The following is an 18,973-nucleotide window of genomic DNA, read 5'->3' as shown; positions in this document are numbered from 1 at the left end:
GGCGCTTCGCTTCTTTCGCTCTCTCCAGGCTCTCTCCCTGTTCCCTCCTGATATAAAAATACACACACACTTGCACAGGAGAGTGGTCTGGACGGGGGGGGGGGGGGCAGTCTGTATGTGTGTGAGATGTATGTAGGTCTATTTGAATGAGCAAAAACATGTTTTTTTGACACATTGCGCTCTACGTTAGAAATACAGCCATTTACTACATTGAATGAGTGACAAGCTGTAATACATCAAATATATTTGAGATAGCAGCTCCTCCTCCTGCGGGTGTGTAATTTGTTTCAACGTACCCATTTGCACATACAAGACCGATTTGTTACAATGTGGCGTCATGTACCGAATGTGTTCTTCATATGAGTGTGTCTACATAGAACATATCATTGTTCATTGTATGACATTGTTGTTAGTAATGTCATACAGTCTCCTTGCACCTGTCATTTTGAATATATTGGATACCGCAACTGTGTGAGTGTGTGTTTTTCCTCTGTGCATCAGTTCATGTACGTGTGAATTTAAGGCACACACACACACACACACACCCCCCCCCTCTCACAGGAGGCAGAGGAAGATGTAATGGCTTCCGCTAACGCTCAAGTATTTTTCGAGATGTTCTCAATAAAAGAAGACGAGTGAATAAAATGTAATATGAGCAGAAGGGAATGGAGAAATTAAAGCTGAATGGGGCAGAGGAGTGATACATTCTGGCGTGCCACATTGAATTGCAACCTTAAAAATGAGAAATATCAGGGCTGCTGGCTTTTGTTTTTTGCAGCGTGGAATTGTTTACCACAGCTTGGGTATTTTTCTGTGCAGCCAACGCGGGTTCATGCTTCCCCCTATCCATTTAGACTGATTGTGCTGTTGACGGTTGCTGTTTACTGGCACCAAAATCATTGACATTTTCATCATCACACTGTATTATCTGATCACCAGTGGGATTAAAAACTGTGACACAGATTTCTTTTTTTTTTCAAATGTATTATCACCATGATACCAGTCAATTTAATTCCAATTTTAAAGTATTGCCAATATCTACAGATTTGTGCTGTTATTTAATAGAAAACTGATTCACTTGCAGCAGATTTTTTTTTTTTTTATCTAAAGTTACTAACACTGAATAAATGTAGCAAAACCATGATGGTTTAAGCCACATTGAATTTTAAGCATGGTTTGCATAACCATTTCTTATTTATCATCACAATCAATACAGCAGTGCTTGTTGCTTTTCCCTCCTCCTTAACTCTATTCTGTGTCTATTGTTTGCAACTTTGCTTTAAATCACATTAACATACAAAAAAAATTAATTGGTGTAATTTGAACATCATCTGTCATTTTATATCCAAGCAATACATTCGCTGGTATTACAGATATGGTAAAATAAAAGAGTAAATATATTCAGTCACATTTATAGGTGACAGCTGAGCTTTAATAAGTGTTTTTTTCTGTAAGTTCATTGTCAGTTTAGTCAAATTGGCCAATAAAAGTGACAAAATGCCTCCAACCATCACCTATCTGTCACCCTGAGAAACTTTCCGTTACCTAGAACATTTCTCAGCGTCACACCTGATAAACCATTATTTGTTCACATCTGTGTTTTCCCCAGGTATGGAAATCATAACAACTCATTATGTATTCTGTATGTATAAAACATCCATTCCCAGGATGAAGTCGGAGCATCTCATAAATGCCAGCTGACATTCAGTTTAGCTGCACTGCTAGTTACCCAAAGAAGCGGCAGGTCCGACCACAGTAGACTGAATCTGCTGTGTTCGGATGTTTAACCTTTAACCCTGAAACACCAAACAACACCATGACAGGTAAAACTCTTTCTTTCATTTCCCACCTGTCTGTCATGTATGGAAATGAGCCTATGTAACTTCCCTCATAGGATCCCATACTGAGTCTCCTGGGATCTCATTTACTCAAGCATTTGATCATCGACTCCACATGTAAACACGCCAGAGTCACACGCCACGACATATGAAGGCTTCGTTATAAATCAGACTCAAGTTCACTCTCACTATCTTGATAATTTTGAATTACTCAAGAATATATAAAGCTCCTCCACCTACTGCAAAGCCATCAGCGCTATGACAGACTACACCTTTCTGAGCTATTGACAAAACAAATATAATTAAACTCATCAATCAAATTCACTTGCTTTCAATCACTGTTTCACAACACCCAATATTGAACGCTCATAATATCTCTTTTTGATGAATTTTCTGGGAGGATTAACATCACAAATCTTCTGTCCCTTTAAGTCAACCTAATGATTAACAGTAAATAATGACAAGCACGTCATGAGTGAGGGGTAAAACAGATACACAGCTGTGGCAGTCAAATAAGACATGATTAAATACAATGCACAGATAAGACAGCATGGTTATTTTATCACCAACACCAATCCTGCTATTGCAATTCTTGCTGTATTCATTCAATGTCATTGAGAGTATGTCACAAGTTGCAGGAAAACCATAGACCATACGACTACCCACTGATTGCTGCCACTACCATTAAACATCCATCCAAAAGTAGAGCAACTTTTATCCACATTTCAGGGGAATTGACAGAGGGAAACGTATGCCTCTGCCTCAGCTGTCGCTGGTGGGGCATAAAACTATGTTTTAACTCAGTCTTTGAAGACAGCAAAGAGCACCTGCAGGGGTAGAGAGTGGTCCAAGGACACTACGTTTTGCAACCACAGTCTTATTTGTAATGATTGTTTAAATACAGACACAACATGTCAAACATGTGTGTGCAATAAAGCTGCAAAATCATTTAATTACAGATAAATTCAGTTAGTATTCAAATTCCTTGTTTTAGATTTTCAGTAGACTTTTTATGAGGCACTTAATCTTTGGCAGTTTTGCAGGAAAGTATCTCAAATTATTAATTGATTAACAAAACTTGCTGATTAATATCTGTTCATCAAATAATTCCTGTTACAGATTTTGCAACACTATTGAATTTAGCTCTAGTCTTGGCAACCTTTAAAACATGCTAATTCGAGTCTGCAAGTACAATTACTTTGCCGCTAGAATGACAGTACTGTGATTCATATTTAATAATTCCTTGCTCATTAACAGGGCTTCAAAAGAGGGATCACAGATGCCTGTTGTAAATTAGACCACACTGTAATCTAGAATTAATCCAGCCTTTTTCCTCTTTTTAAAAAGGTCCAGTGTGTAGGATATGTGGGGGATTTATTGGCGGAAATTGAATATCATATTCATAATTAGGTGGGGGCTGGAGCCAATAGTGGCTGATACTGAGTAAGAGGAAATGTACATCCTGGACAGATAAATCCAGATTCAATGGGAATCTAGTCTTCATTTGAAACAAAATGATTTTGTGGAATTTTTATATAAATTACCAGGAAGTTGAACCAGATGAACCGTGTCTTTGTTGTTTTAATTTTTTTTTCAATTTTGAAACCATTACTGCAGCCAAAGCCGATTTGTTCTAGAAGTTTTAACTTCTGGTATAGCACTGTAAAGCAATTTGAGTGGGTCAGAACCAAACTGTCAGTAATACACTGCTAAGTCTGCTCAACCACGTCTTAAACATTAAGATCACCTGGCAACTAACAACGCTTCTGGAAGAGCCATCTAGATTTGACATAAAGGTTATACTACTATACTACTGCAGCACGTGTCACATCTGCACTAATAGAAACAGGACAAGACAGTTAGTTCCGTCCTGCAGTTAATCATTGCGATGATGTTTCTCACAGGAATTTGTATTTCTCTACAATTTTAACAGTTTTCATATTGCCAGTTGCTCTTTTCATCCATTACTGTTGGTAAAACTGCTCATTTATTGCACTGTGCATCTTAACTAGTTATCAGTCATGTTTACCAGGTTTTATTGGATCATTTCCTTTGTTTAGACTAATCAGAGATCCACTGATCTAGAAATAATGGCTTCATACATGAGATTAATCAATTTAATTAATTTATTTGAAGTTGTTCCAATAGGAGCTGTTGCATCCTTTTACCGTGAATACTAAATTCTGCCATAAAAACATTAGTTAAGCTAGGAGTGCAGACTGTAGTCAGTTATTTATTTTATTTGTGCGCATGCCTCAATTTGTGTGAATGGCCGAAGAATGGACTAAGCCACTCTATTATAAAGTCTCTGTTCCAAAAAGTGAACATAAAGAGAGAGGACGACATTGACAGCGAGCGGAAAGAGAAGGAAGGTAAAGGACCCCAGCAAGCAGTGAGCACAGAGGTGGGTCAACTCATGAGGTCTATATACAGCCAACAACTCAACCAATTTATTATCTCCTAAGCAGGATGAATGGGCTTCCCGGATTTCATTTGGATAAGAAACGAGGCACGGCAAAGAAAACTGATCCGTCATCATTTCCATGTGCCCGGGACAGGCAATGAATGGCTCTTAAGAACACCATTTATTACGGCTTACACTCTACAGTGTACCCCTGGTTCCTCTTTAAATGTTCAATTGCACCACTGCAGGTGATGAATCAGGACATGGACTCTCAAATCCCCTGGGACGGAGTCTCAGGGAGAAAGATGAGCTGCACCAACAGCCCTCTGCAGCCGGGCAGACTGCTGGTGGTGAGGAAATCATCACGCAGGAAACTATTTTATACTCTTTTGGCCAATTTTATCATCTGGTCTTTTTTTGCTCATTAATCAAAGTACAGATAATTATTTATATTTAACTAATCCGTTTAGGACGCTGAAGTTTAATTGCATGTGTTACATTTTTGCCTAGGTAACATGTCTGTATAAGCAGATTCAAGCTGACCCAGATGTGGACACAGGAGTGTTGCAGTACATGGCATGAAATGGCAAAAATGTGTTGAAGGTGAAGAGACTGAGTTTAGTAGCAGCTCTGGCACTTTTTAATCATACAGCTATCAGCAATTTTGTGTACAGTTGCCATGACTACAGGTGAACCCACTGACAAAACATTCCTGCAGCTTCACGTGATGTTAAAATACCAAACTGGATTCACTCACTTGCTGACAACTATTCATTATCGGGGTTTAGCCGTCTCCAGAAGTGACGCCGTATATCGTCTAGCAAAGACGTAGAGGAAGAACTCGCAAGTTCCTTTTGATATCAAAACTAAAGACTACATAGACCACGAGGAGGACATTTTACCTCTGGGTGATAAACTCACGCCATGTGACGGCAAAATGTCTGCACTTTAGATCTTTTTCGATTTGTCAGATCTTTAGATATTCCCCTGGCTTTGTGATTGATATTTTTCATGAAAAACATGAAATAGTGCATTTCCAAGTTCTCTAAGGTTAGAACTTGTATTAACCTATCAAATCAGGTGGATAATGGCTTGCTCTGCATCATGCTGCCCTCCAGATGCTGCGACTTTCAAAAAAAGATTGCCTATTCAGTCTCAATAATGATGTTAGGTTCCCTTTTGGTTTTGGGAGTTTAAATACAACGTTTAACTCTGACACCAGATCCTCTGCTACTGTGTTCCTCTTATTAAGATGCTAAGATTAAGATGCATTTATTAGTCCCAAACACATGCACAGACATGCAGGTAGGGAAATGTAATCTCTGCTTTTGACCCATCTGGTGCAGGACACACAGAGCAGTGAGCGACCATGTACGGCGCCCAGGGAGCAGATGTTGAGGGAGTAAGGTGCCTTGCTCAGGGGAACTAGACAGGGTAGGGAGAATCCTCTTGTTTGATGGATGAACCTGGTATCAATCCAGGTTCATCTTTTTGTTGTTTCTCCGTGGAGTCGAACCAGAGACGAACCAGAGACCTTTTCTGCCCATAGTCCAAGTTTCTGCCACTAGTCCGCCGCCAAAGGTTCCACTGCTCTGTGATGGACGCAGGTATCTGAATAAGACTTTCCATTAAAAAAGGTCCAATTGCCTGCTTTTTAAATCTTCAACAAAAATGGTGTTACTTTTAAATCAGTTTAGGTCTTGTTTACATCGTTAAAAAACATTGTCAATTAATATTCAGGTCATAGTTTTCGTCAATTTTTCCACAAGTTAAAGTTAAAGCTGCACATGGACCAAGTACATTGCTGGCAAAGCAGCACATGCAACTTTCTTTGCTTACTGGCTTTTAAAGAAAATGGGAGATGTTACACCTAAAAAAACTAAATGAAGTATAAAACAAGAACAACCACCTACAAGTACAAGTATAACCAACTATGCACCTGGCACATAAGCCATTTTGGCTACAGTCAAACGAACAGAAAGTGATTTGGACATGACCTAAATGAACTTGTGTCCACTATGAGTTTATTTTATTATAATGGACCGCATGGAGTTTCTCTCTGTGTGCATTCGTCGCTCAATCATTCCTAACTGACGTCCTTGATTATACAAATTCCATCAAAAGGTGTTAGGTGTGACTCTTCTTTAAGAAATGCTTGAGAAAATCAAACCCTAGCAAGACAAAGAGTGAGGCTCCATGTTGCAAACAGCTTGATTTATGGTCAGCCTTGCGTCATCATCAATTACAGCGATAACAGAGATAACTTATGAGTCATCAGAATATCTTGTCTGTAATTCTGCTGCCGCTGCACTTCCTGTATTTGCTGAAGGCTAAAATGTAGAGAAATGCAGAATAACTTCAACTCACATCCATTAGTAAATTAACCTAAAAATCTGATTAGCGACAATGGATCCACTAAACAGTAATTAGAGAAATCCCACTGTCCATTACACTGGAGCTTCTTGTGCCTTTCACAGCCAGAGCCAGAGCCAATGAGATTGACCCCCCCCCCCCCACACACACACACACACCCATTCTTTTGGGACTAACTGAGCTAAATTAGCAGCAGATAGCTGCTGTTTCTGCCCGTTTTTGTCAAAACAATGAAGCATGTAATTATTCTGTACACATGCACTAAGGCCAACCGCGATATTTACCCTGCAAACACTTCTCCCTCGAAAACTTCCCATGCATGCAGGCACATTTGCTCAGGGCTCTTTTATCGGCTGCTGCAAAATAAATTAAAAAAAAGGCTGCGTTGTGTAATTGTCTGTGTTCTGCTGGCGTGCATTGCACAGTCCTTTGCAGACATTCTCCTGTTAAAGTGAGTTAGTTGTGAAAGCAAATGAGAGGACGGATCATTATTTTCCCATGTACCAATATATGCTTGTCACAGGCGGCCAAGAACAGTGGACAAATCAGCACAGAGACAGGTGAAGCACGTCGAGGTGAAATGCAAAATCAACCTTTGATCAGTCGGACGCTACTGCAGCAAATATCATCCAAATGACTCAAGTAAGTCATTCTGAAGCACGTTTGTTTTTTGCAAAGCTCATAACAATAGTGGAAATTCCTGCAATTCAAAACTACATATTCCTCCTTTGGTCTTGCCCTGATTCTCACTCTGTTGTTATAAAGGAGCAACGACTGACGACTGTGTAATGTTTTAATTCAGCACGTATTTCCATAAAGACTCTTTGTCTGTAATTTCCGTGATCTCAATCTGTCAATCAGCCCTGCTCGGTTATGTGTGCCGCTCTCTGCGGTGGGAGGACCCACTCTCCCTAAAAACATCATTAGTCAGCCCCTCCGCGTAAAGCTATTTCTGACAGCAGCTCATCAAAGGGGCTCCAGGTGAGCGCGGCAAAGGGAAGACATGCTCAACCCCTGACCCGATGCACCGCTGCTATACAATTCCCGATTGGGGGCGAAATGGGAAGCCACAGTGGGAAAAAAAATGGCAGGCAACAGTGATAACAAACGGAATAGATTAGTGCACTACGTCTCATGCGATTACGTCCTGCAGCAGCGGCCCACAGGAGACGGCTGTGCACTTACACACTGCCCTCTAGTGGCTACATGTGCACAAGCTCAACTGACTGGATGCCCTCTTCAGCCTGATTTCAGTCTCGCTGATTCTCCAACTTTTAGTATGACATCAGCATTAAAGTGAACTGATTCATACAGTAGAAATGAGCTCCGTTATCCTTGGCTGAAGACGTCTTGGTTTTCCTCCGGTAAAGCGCTGGGGACATCTTTGTTCCAGTGTCACTTTGCTGTGAGCCACTCTTATCACACTTCCTGGCTCTTTTCCTGCTCTGGTTCACTCGTTACCCTGTAAAGGACTTTGTGCAATTTGGCTGTGTGAGCACAAACCGAGCATCAGATCGGCACGAAATAGATTTAAAGCCTGGGGTTCTGACATTTTCTAATAGAAAGGCTGGAAATAGCAGAGGCATTTTAGATGAGGGTCTCGTGGAAATAATGTAGTTCCTGCAAACGCTGCTGCTGCTGCTGCTGCTTTTCAAAATGATGATCACACACAGAGGCCACCATGGTCGTGCATGTCTCAGTATTCAAATCACAGTCTGCATTAAAACCGTATGCATCAGTTTTGATGATGTTGGGAAATGTATTTTGGACATATTTAGGACAGGGTAAAATTATGTTACTATAAATATATATACCCACATTGTATGAATATTTATATATATAACCAACAGTTCCAATAATAGGTAAGCACTTTGACAACTGTGAAAAAAAAATGCACTCATTAATATATATATATATATATATATATATATATATATATATTAATATACTTTAGATGTCATTATCAAACTTATTGTGATTGAGGCATAATATTTAACAATTCACCTGCAATCTTGGTATAATTATCTATAGATCAAAATAAAACACAAAATACAATCAAATCTATAGAGCTTGAATTTAATAACATAAATGCTCATATTTTCTTCATTGATCACTCTACCAGTGCAGCTATGATACAGATCCCTGGCCTATTTTTGCAGGTATTGCAGTAAACCATCACAATCTTTGGAGAAGAAGTTCATATATTATCTCCTGTTTGCGGCCAATCACAGTCTTGACTGCTATTAGAGGTAATACTTTGAAATAATTATATATCAGCGACATTCTGGCCAATGCGCTGCAATATGATTCTGAGAGGTGAATATCGGCAAACCGATGAAATGGTCAAGCTCTGAAGCAAATGCAGACACTTCTGCTCCTGAATGTTCAGCATTGATTCACAGAAAATCGTGAATGCACTTGCTCCAATGGCTCTTACAATCCTGCCAGACAGTGATTTTCAGATCAGTTTACAGACCAAAGAACGCTCCCGAGTTAGACTCAAAATGACAACGCAAATGATAATCCTGCCATTTTCAGTGCAGAAAGAGAAGTTCATCCTCAAGGGCATTTAAAGAAAAAATATTTGTATATGGGTTTAAATTTAAACATAGACGTTCTGATATGATTAACACCACCTACACATGTGCGAAGGAGTGTGGTGACCTCCTGAGAGTTACCTGAATTCCTGGAGAAACTTAAAAACACATCTCGAGGTGAGATGTGAGGCTTTAAATATAGGGAGGTATATAAAGACTTTCTCACTTCATGCATCATGGATGTGTTGTATTCGGGCCTCGTTTCAGCTCATGTCACAGCACAGGAGGCTCCGGGGTTTTTTAGCTGCCGTAATCATAGAGTGGGTAGAAAGAGAAACTACTTAGATTACCTTTAAATATATGCATTATTGCTTCAGCTTTTGGAAATAGTGTCAATCATGGATATGTATGTGTTTTTGTTTATCCATAATTATAAATAATAAAGCTTGTAGGTTGGTGTAAAATATCAGACCACCTTTCTTTGTTGTCAAGAGTTTGATAATGACATCTAAACAATTACTGCCATTTTATACATGTATCCATTCTTCTCACTACAGCTTTGAAAATGTATATGGAATATGGAAACTGAAGATGGAGTTGACCAAAACATTTTAAATTGTCGCAACAAACTCAGTGAAGCTGCAGTGGACAGTTATCACATTTGTTTAAAAAGTGCATGGAATGTCAATTAATCATAGAAATAAGAGTGGTTTAATTAATAATGCATGTCCAAGATCATTATACAAAAAAAGATATCTAAAAATAACAAATGGTAATTATTAAATTGTTTAAGTTAAGCAAAAATACAAACAGCAACATAGGCCATCAAAAATCACCTGGGCCTCAAAAACCTTCCAGGAGCCATTTATCACATTTAAAAACAAGCAACTCGGTTACTCAAAAAACATGAATCAACCTATTAATCACTATGAAAACTGTTTCAGCCCTGAACAGACAAGATGGGGGGGGGGGGTAAGTAACACTCTCCTACAAAACACACAGAATATAAAAGCCTCCTGTGAATGAGTGAGATGAGATGAAGCTGCCATCAACCGCAAATTAAGAATCAATGATAATTGTATTGCGTGATAAATACTTGCTGTCTATCAGAAACACAGAGGCCACACATAGGCCCAATTTCACTGAGGCAAATATGCAACCTTTAGGTAACATGCATCCAGACAGAATTTAAATAAAGCCATTTCCTGCAAACCAGTGAAATACTATATCCATAAAGAACCCATTTCCTATCCAAGGCTGCAATCAAATTGTGTATTTATCTTAGGAAGGTTCCTAACTGCCAAATTAAATTCAGTGATATAATAATAATAATAGTAAGTCGCTGGAGGATTAGGGAAAGGAGCTTCAGTGCTTCTTAACTTATCTCATTTAACAAAGGAAACACTGAGTCATCCTTTGAATTACATTTCCAGACCTTTGAAAGAAAAGAGGAAATGCCGTCCCACATGCAACAGAGCTGCAGTTTTATTCTCAAGTCACGAGCTCCTGATTTCTCTTACGTCACATGTGTCCAGTCAGGAGTCACATTGAGCAACAACAAGCATGTTGAACCTTAAGTTAACAATAACAGTATTAGAATTAAATACAAATGCAAGAGTCATTTCAACCCCCATGATTGAGGAATGCACAAAAAGATATCTCCACTTAACAATTATATATATAAAGAGGTCAAAAGCACCTTGCCAGGGAACTCTGCTTACTTATGTCATCATTTACTCTTAACCCTATTGCATTATTATTTTAATGGTGAATACTTCCTTGTTGTATTTGATTTAATGTCATTATATTTAAACATTTCAGTCCTGTCTGCTTTGTTTTTATTTTCAATAATTTATATTTTGTTATCTCTTCCTGTGAGTAATCAATTAAATGTTCCCTCTGAACTTACTCATTACCATTAGTATTATTGTAATTATTGACATTGTTATTTTATATTTCTGTATCTTGCAATTTCCGGTCTCGGGTTATATAAAAAACTCTAAATATTATCAAAATATATTTCTGCGTACCCTCTTTTTTTCCACACCTGATCTTCTGTACATTCTCCAATTGGAAATATTTAGTGAACAATTATTGGCTGTGTATAAATTGAAAACAGCTATTATTTATATATTAAATCAACAAGTGGTTAAGAGAGATTATCAAACCTGAGTTACTGAAGCTCAAGGTCCAGTTTCTCCCCCCCCCCCGCGCTGTTCACTCACAATATTAATCATGGAGCCCAACCACCTGTGGCCCTGCTAAACAAACACACAAACAAAGCATCGATGTTTTGTTACAGAAGCGGTCCTACCTTCAGTTCCAGGTGTGTCTCTGGTCTCGTCTCAGTTCAGTTCTACGTGACCCGGTCTCCTCCATGTTTTTGTACAGGCCCAGTTCTGTTAGCATGGTTAGCTCCAGTGGTAGTTCCATTAAATCAGTCATTGTGTGTCCTCCTCCCGCGGTGAAGTGCTCCTCACGCGTGTGTCCATCACCAACTATCTTTGTTTCACGGGTCATCTAAATAAATAAACACTTTAAATCCTGGTTTTTTGTTGTGGTGACGCACGTGGACCTGCTAACAGGTGCGTGTGCTGCAAAGCTCCCCTCGTGGCGGCGGAAGGTACAGCAGGGCGAAGGGGACAAATCATAGAAAGAAGAAGATTTTACACATACAAATACCTTTATAATATATTTGGTTATTACGGCGGTGGATGAAGTACTCAGACATCTCACTGAATCAAAACTTCAAACAAATACACAAACATGTAAAGTAAGAAAGTACTTGCTTTTAAATGAACTGAAAACATTCAAAGTAAAAGCACTTGGCGAGTGTTGCCTATTCCCTTAATGCAACGGTCTAGTACATCAATACCGTTCATGTATCTGGAGACAGTACAGTTTTGCGTAGCAGACTACTGATGTTGATATTTTAAAAAAGTAAGAATTAGGCCCTATTAAGAATTTTACATCAAACAAACAAGCTATAAATAAAAAATCCTTGTGATTTTTTACCTCTGAATTTAATTATTTAAAGGCTGAAATAGAGTCAATCATTCTATAGTTGCAGGTTAGGGGGGATATTGTCTGAAAACACATGCACTACAATTTAGTAGCACTTAAATGGCACTTACTTATAGCACTTTGTAGTGCTTTTTTGAAGAAATCGTACTTTCTTGATTCTTTTTGTTCTGCGTTTCGCACTTATGGTAAGTCGCTTTGGATAAACGCGTCAGCTAAATGACATGTAATGTAATGTAATATTGAAATCAGTTATAGTTATATAAATCATACATAATAGCTAATGTGGCATAAACCTTTCTACATTTTAGTTATTGCATGTTGTTGTTTTTATATCACTAGTATTTTAATAGTACTTGCTTTATATGCACTATATACTTAAAGTATTCAAATTTAAAGTACTCGCTGAGTGTAGCTTATTCCCTTATGAAACGTTTTTTTAAGGATCGGTCTTAAATGTGTTTCTCCACCAGTGATGCTGCTGATGCAGGGGGCGGGGTCTAATTATACTTGCCCACTTTGATTGGATCAATAAACTGATTCCCCTATCATTATCGTTTGAATAAAAAAAAAAACAAGATGTAGTTGGGGGGTTGAGAGCTCAGGTATTTGCTGATATAATAACGTGGCGTAAAAGAGAATAGTACCCGTGAAAAAATAAAGTACAGATATAGAAAAAATGTCCTGAAGTACATTCACTAAGCAATCGCCTTTGTTACATCCCACCACTGGGTATTTCCTACTGGATGGTTTTATTGTTGCCGTTAAAAATCAGGAACCTCAATAAAAGATGAGAAAATAAGAACCGCCTCATAGTCACACTCTTCTCAGTGCCACTCTCAATAGGATGAATACGGTCTGTGGCACTGTCTGTATTCGATAGGGATGATGCAGTTTAACACAGTTCCAATACAGAGCATGAAACTGATGGGCTAGGCAGAGAGTTTATAGCCGCTGCTAATTTTCAGCTCTTGTCCCCAGTTGCCCTCTTGTGTGATGTGCCGTGTCATTTTAAACTTGGAGGGAGCGCTCAGACTTTCTCAGCCGTTCACAAAATGTTAACGTCCATCAGTGGCTCTTTTGTTGCTCCACAAAATGCCTGTGCACAGGCTCGCTGTATAAATCGGTTCACAATTGCCCTGCTAGTTTTCTGCACCGTTTCCTGCTGCAACTTAAATTGCATCGATTGCAGGTTATTCCCTGAGGCTCGTGCTCCCTCCACCTAATGGCGCCCAGCCTGGTTGAGGATAGGATGATGATGACATGCATTGTCTTTAATTCCCAAAGTGACACTGGTATATTTTTAATCCGGTTGGGAAACGCCAGGGCCGGCACTCAGTAGTGGCCATGAGTGTCGGCCACGTCGGCAGGCTGCTGTTTATCCGGGACAACATCTCCGGACGACCTTTCCTGTGCGACACGGCGGCACAGAGGAGCGTCCTGCCTGCCTCCCGTTTGGATATGGTGACCGACAGCTACGGGCCCCCTATGGAAGCGGCTAATGGGACGCCCATCCGCACGTATGGACTAAGGTACGTTGAATTGTGTTTCGGGGGACATCGGTTTGGCTGGGATTTTGTCACGGCAAAAGTCGCCGTTCCCCTCCTGGGTGCTGATTTTTTGTGTGCGCACGGACTGTTAGTGGATGTAAAGAACCACCGTTTGATCGACGCCGTCACGTTCTGTTCTTATACGTGCACACTCAGCGGGATTGACTCCATACCATTGTCTAGCATGCTGTCTACATCGGAGGACTTCCACCGGTTACTGGCTAGTTTTCCAGCACTCACTCAGCCCACTTTCTCCGCGTCGGCCGTGAAGCATGGTGCACCACATCACCACTACTGGTCCACCCGTCTACGCCCGTGCTCGACGCCTTGACCCGACCAAACTTGCCGTTGCTAAAGCAGAGTTTTCCAACATGGAACGCCTGGGAATAATCCGCCGATCTGACAGCCCGTGGGCGTCACCCCTTGGGCTGGCGCCCATGTGGCGACTACAGGCGACTTAATGACGCAACGACACCTGACCGATACCCAGTCCCGAACATACAGGATTTTTCAGCACACCTGGCCGGGATGGTGATTTTTTCTAAAGTAGACCTCGTCCGGGGTTATCATCAGGTGCCTATGCACTCACTAGACGTTCCAAAAACAGCGGTGATTACGCCGTTCGGTCTTTTTGAATTCTTAAGGATGCCGTTCGGGCTTAAAAATGCAGCCCAAGCGTTTCAACGCCTCATGGACTCTGTTTTATGTGACCTGCCTTTTCTTTTCGTATATTTGGATGACATTTTAGTAGCAAGCACGTCCGAATCTCAGCACCTGTCGCACCTCCGAACACTTTTCAAGCGGCTCAACCAACATGGCCTGATCGTAAACCCTGCCAAGTGCCAGTTTGGTCACTCCACCATAGATTTCCTGGGACACAGAGTCACTAAGGACGGCGCAGTCCCTCTCCCGTCGAAGGTGGAGGCGGTCACACGTTTTCCACGCCCACTCACCGTGAAAGCCCTGCAGGAATTTCTTGGCTTGGTAAACTTTTATCATCGTTTCATCCCTAGAGCCGCTCAGCTCATGCAGCCCCTGCACGAGGCTTTGAAAGGTAAGCCCACGCACGCTGTGGACTGGACTGAGGGCAGGGACAAAGCTTTTGCAGAGACTAAGGCAGCCCTTGCGCACGCCGCTATGCTGGCGCATCCTTCTGCCATAGCCCCCATCGCCATCACCTCAGACGCCTCGGATTACGCTGTTGGTGCAGTCTACGAGCAGTGGGTGGGCGGGGCCAGGCAACCGCTTGCTTTCTTCAGCCGCCAACTGCGAGCCAACGAGCGGAAGTACAGTACTTTCGACCGGGAGCTGCTGGGTCTCTACCTTGCCATCAGACACTTCCGTTTCCTGCTGGAAGGTCGACACTTCACCGTTTTTGTCGACCAAAAGCCGCTGGTTTTCGCCATGGCCAAGGTGGCCGAGCCGTGGTCCGCCCGCCAGCAACGTCATCTGTCCTACATCTCCGAGTTCACCACAGATTTACGGCACGTGGCTGGTAAGGACAACCAGGTGGCGGACTGCCTGTCACGGGTTGTGGCAGGAGGAGTCCATCTTGGCCTGGATTACGGCAGCATGGCAGCGGACCAGTCCACAGACCCAGACATACACATCCTGAGGACCTCGACTACAGGTTTGAGGATAGAGGACGTCGTGTTTGGGGAGGCTGACACCACGCTCCTGTGTGACATCTCCACAGGCAGTCCTCGGCCGCTCGTGGCCTCGGGATGGAAACGCTGCATTTTCGATGCCATCCATGGTCTCTCCCATCCTGGTTCAAAAGCGTCGCAGAGGCTGGTGGCGGCTAGGTTTGTTTGGCACGGCCTATAAAAAGGATGTTAGAGACTGGGCTACCACTTGTCTGGAGTGCCAACGGGCCAAGGTACATCGACACACTAAAGCCCCTTTAGAGTTGTTCCAGGTGCCAGAGAGGCGGTTTGACCATGTCAACGTGGATCTGGTTGGCCCTCTGCCCTCCTCTCAGGGGTTCACCTACCTGTTCACCATGGTTGACAGGACCACCCGTTGGCCTGAGGCTGTGCCACTGACGTCGTTGACAACTGTTGAGATGACACGGGCATTTATCGGAACCTGGGTTGCCCGGTTCGGCACCCCATCGGACATTTCCTCTGACCGGGGCGCACAGTTCACATCCGAGCTGTGGAACACGGTTGCCCAGAACCTCGTAGTAAAACTCCACCGCACAACTGCATATCATCCACAGGCTAATGGACTCTGTGAGTGGTTCCACAGGTCAATGAAGGCTTCTCTTCGTGCTGGCCTCAAGGATTGCAACTGGGTCAACAAGCTCCCGTGGGTGATGCTGGGCATCAGGACTGCGCCAAAAGAAGACCTGCAATCCTCATCCGCGGAGCTTGTTTATGGCCAGCCGCTCCGGGTTCCAGGGGATTTCATTCCTACATCCACCGTTCCTTGGTCTGCGGTTCCCCAGCGGACCACGCTACTGGACAATGCGCGGCTTTTCGCACCTGTCCCTACTTCCCGGCATGGCCTCTCTCAGTCGCACATCCCCGCTGGGCTTCGGAAGGCGGGATACGTTTTTGTTCGCCACGATGCTCACAGAGGACCGCTGCGGCCGCCCTACGAGGGCCCATTTCGCGTGTTGGAGGTGGGGGACAAACATTTCACAGTGGACATGGGAGGCAAACCGGAGAGACGCTCCATTGACCGCCTCAAACCCGCCCATTTCGACGTGGCTAGGCCCGTTGAGGTGGCCCAGCCCCCACGACGCGGGCGTCCTCCAGTTCTGCACCCACCCCCTGTTCCTTTGTCTATCAAATGGCCATGGTAGTGATTTCTCCACCCCCTGTAAAACACAGCCGTTTTGGCCGGTTACTGCGACCACCTCTCCGGTGATATGTTTTTTGTTGTTATGGTGAATTCTGGGGGGAGTTGTGTAGTGAATAGGGGACTGACATAATTCACCCTCACGCTCAGTACAGGCACAGTCGGCGTCAGTCTCCTACGAGAGCGATGACGTCGACCCCGGGGCATGCCGGGTGACGTGATGACGTCAGGATCCAGAGGCATGATGGGAACGTGGTGACGTCTGAGACCCGAGGGCATGCTGGGATGTTAAAAGCCATCTTGTTTGTTATTGTTTTGGATGCTAATAAACGGAGCACAATTTGTGTGTCCAACTTGATGGAAGTTGGCCCTCGTGTTGCATCGCAATTTCCACAATATGTTTATTTGGCAAAATTGGACACCGGCTGTTAAACATCTGTCCACAGATCACAGGGCTCTGCGGAAAATCCAGTAGCATTTTAGTTCAATGACTTCCTCTCATTGGACTCATGAAGACAGTGTTAGAAATAAGACTTTATTAATCCTGAAGGAAATTCTTGTTCCAGCTTGCTCCAAGATCATAGTGACTGTACAATATACAATATGGTATTAGAATAAATCAAGTATTAAGTTTAAAAAATATAAGTGAAATTGAAAAGTTTATGGCAAGACACAATCTAAAAATAAAGTTTAGTATACGTGAAAATAAAAAGTGTAAAAATACTTAATGTAGAACCAGGGTCTATTGCAAATAACAATACAAATGAAGATAAATTACATGAGACTAAACTAAAGAGACAATAGAAAATAGTAATGAGAATGATACAAGGACTGGGTAATATAAAATAAATATTGAACATTATATTTAGCAAATTATGACGCAAAACATAATAATACAACTCGTGAAAAATAGTAATATCGCACTTAGTGTCTCTTTTGAGCAGCACATATTTGACTGCATTTATTACGTTACAAAACACCTAAATTCCAAAGCTGAATAACATCACACGTATTTGATTGCCTGACGGCAGTTGTTTTGTTTTTATAAACTTCAGTACTTCTACACTAAGTTGCCATCTGGACATGTCACAACAGAAGTAATGAGTTATTTCAAGTTTAAAAAACATTTCAAACGTATATTTCACTAATATTATTAAAGGTTTCTGTCTTGCTATGGAGGGGTTGATGCAAGGGACACCCAATGCAAAATGTATCCTCTCCTTTCTTGTTTGTCTATAATTAAATCCATGACAGTAAATTAATAAAGAGGAAGCTGACAATTGCGTGACAGAGACAGATAAAAGTGCCCAAAACAATTGTTTTCACAAAGTAATGAACATCCTCCCCTCCACAGCTTCGGCATCAGAATCAAGTGTAATCACATCTCGAGGAAGCATTAGGTTTTGTTCCTTTTTTTTCATTTTGCTGCTCTGCAAAGGCAGCTGAGCAGAGAGAGAAATGGAGAGAGACGGAGAGAAGTTCATTCCCGCTCTTCATTAATGTCAATAAGACATTCTCTGCAGGGGAATAGAAGACCCTGACTTGTGGGAGCTTGATTTGACGACTGAACTGAGCTGAGAAGGAAAACATCCGATGCCAGCTCTGAGTAAATAAATTATGCTGAGCATGGTCTATTGAGCTGTGAAGGGAAAAAGTTAGTTATAATTCCGAAGCATGGAGGACAAAAAGTGTAATTTCTTCAAATTCATTCATTATTGACTATTTTAGATGGAAATCATCAAATTAATTTACAATAAAATATTTGGACACTTATCTTTTTAATGACATATAGCTAAAGCCTACGGTGGCCCTGAGAGCTCAACGAACGGCAACTTAAAAAAACATGCAAGTTGACAAAACACATGCAAGTTGACAAAACACAAGCAAAGTAAGAAAACATCTTCATCAATTCCACAACACAACACAACACATTACAGAAACGCCAGCAAATAGACAAACGCGCTGCAAATAGACCACCGACAACAAAACGACAACAAAACGGAAGTGTTTCCAGAGGACAGCTAAAAGGGATGGACACTGCTGCCACAGGAGACACAAAAACGTCCAATACATCAAACAAATTCGGTTCCGCACAGGGGTCGGCAACCTGTGGCTCTTCAGCCCCATTCGTTTGTGTGTGCCTGTGAATGTGTGTGTTTAGCCAGCGCACTTGGGCTCCGACCCCGCCCCCTCGCTCGGACAGACCCACAGTGAGCTCTGAGCTCTGAAGATGGTCCGATTTAGAGACATGCCGTCTTCTCCTGTTAAACTGAATAAACAGCGCTAACAAGCAAGCCCCTGTTTGTGAGGCCATGTATTGTCGATAGTGTGCAGGGGGAGGAAACCTTTAATATCAGAAGAGACATTCTGCCCCCTCTTCTGAGCGAGTGGGCGAGCTCGGAGTGCGCTCGCAACACACACACACTCACAAACACACGCACACAC

This window comes from Platichthys flesus, chromosome 24, assembly GCF_949316205.1.
Source record: "Platichthys flesus chromosome 24, fPlaFle2.1, whole genome shotgun sequence".
NCBI classification, from domain to species: domain Eukaryota; kingdom Metazoa; phylum Chordata; class Actinopteri; order Pleuronectiformes; family Pleuronectidae; genus Platichthys; species Platichthys flesus.
Note: the sequence above shows the minus strand (reverse complement) of the source record.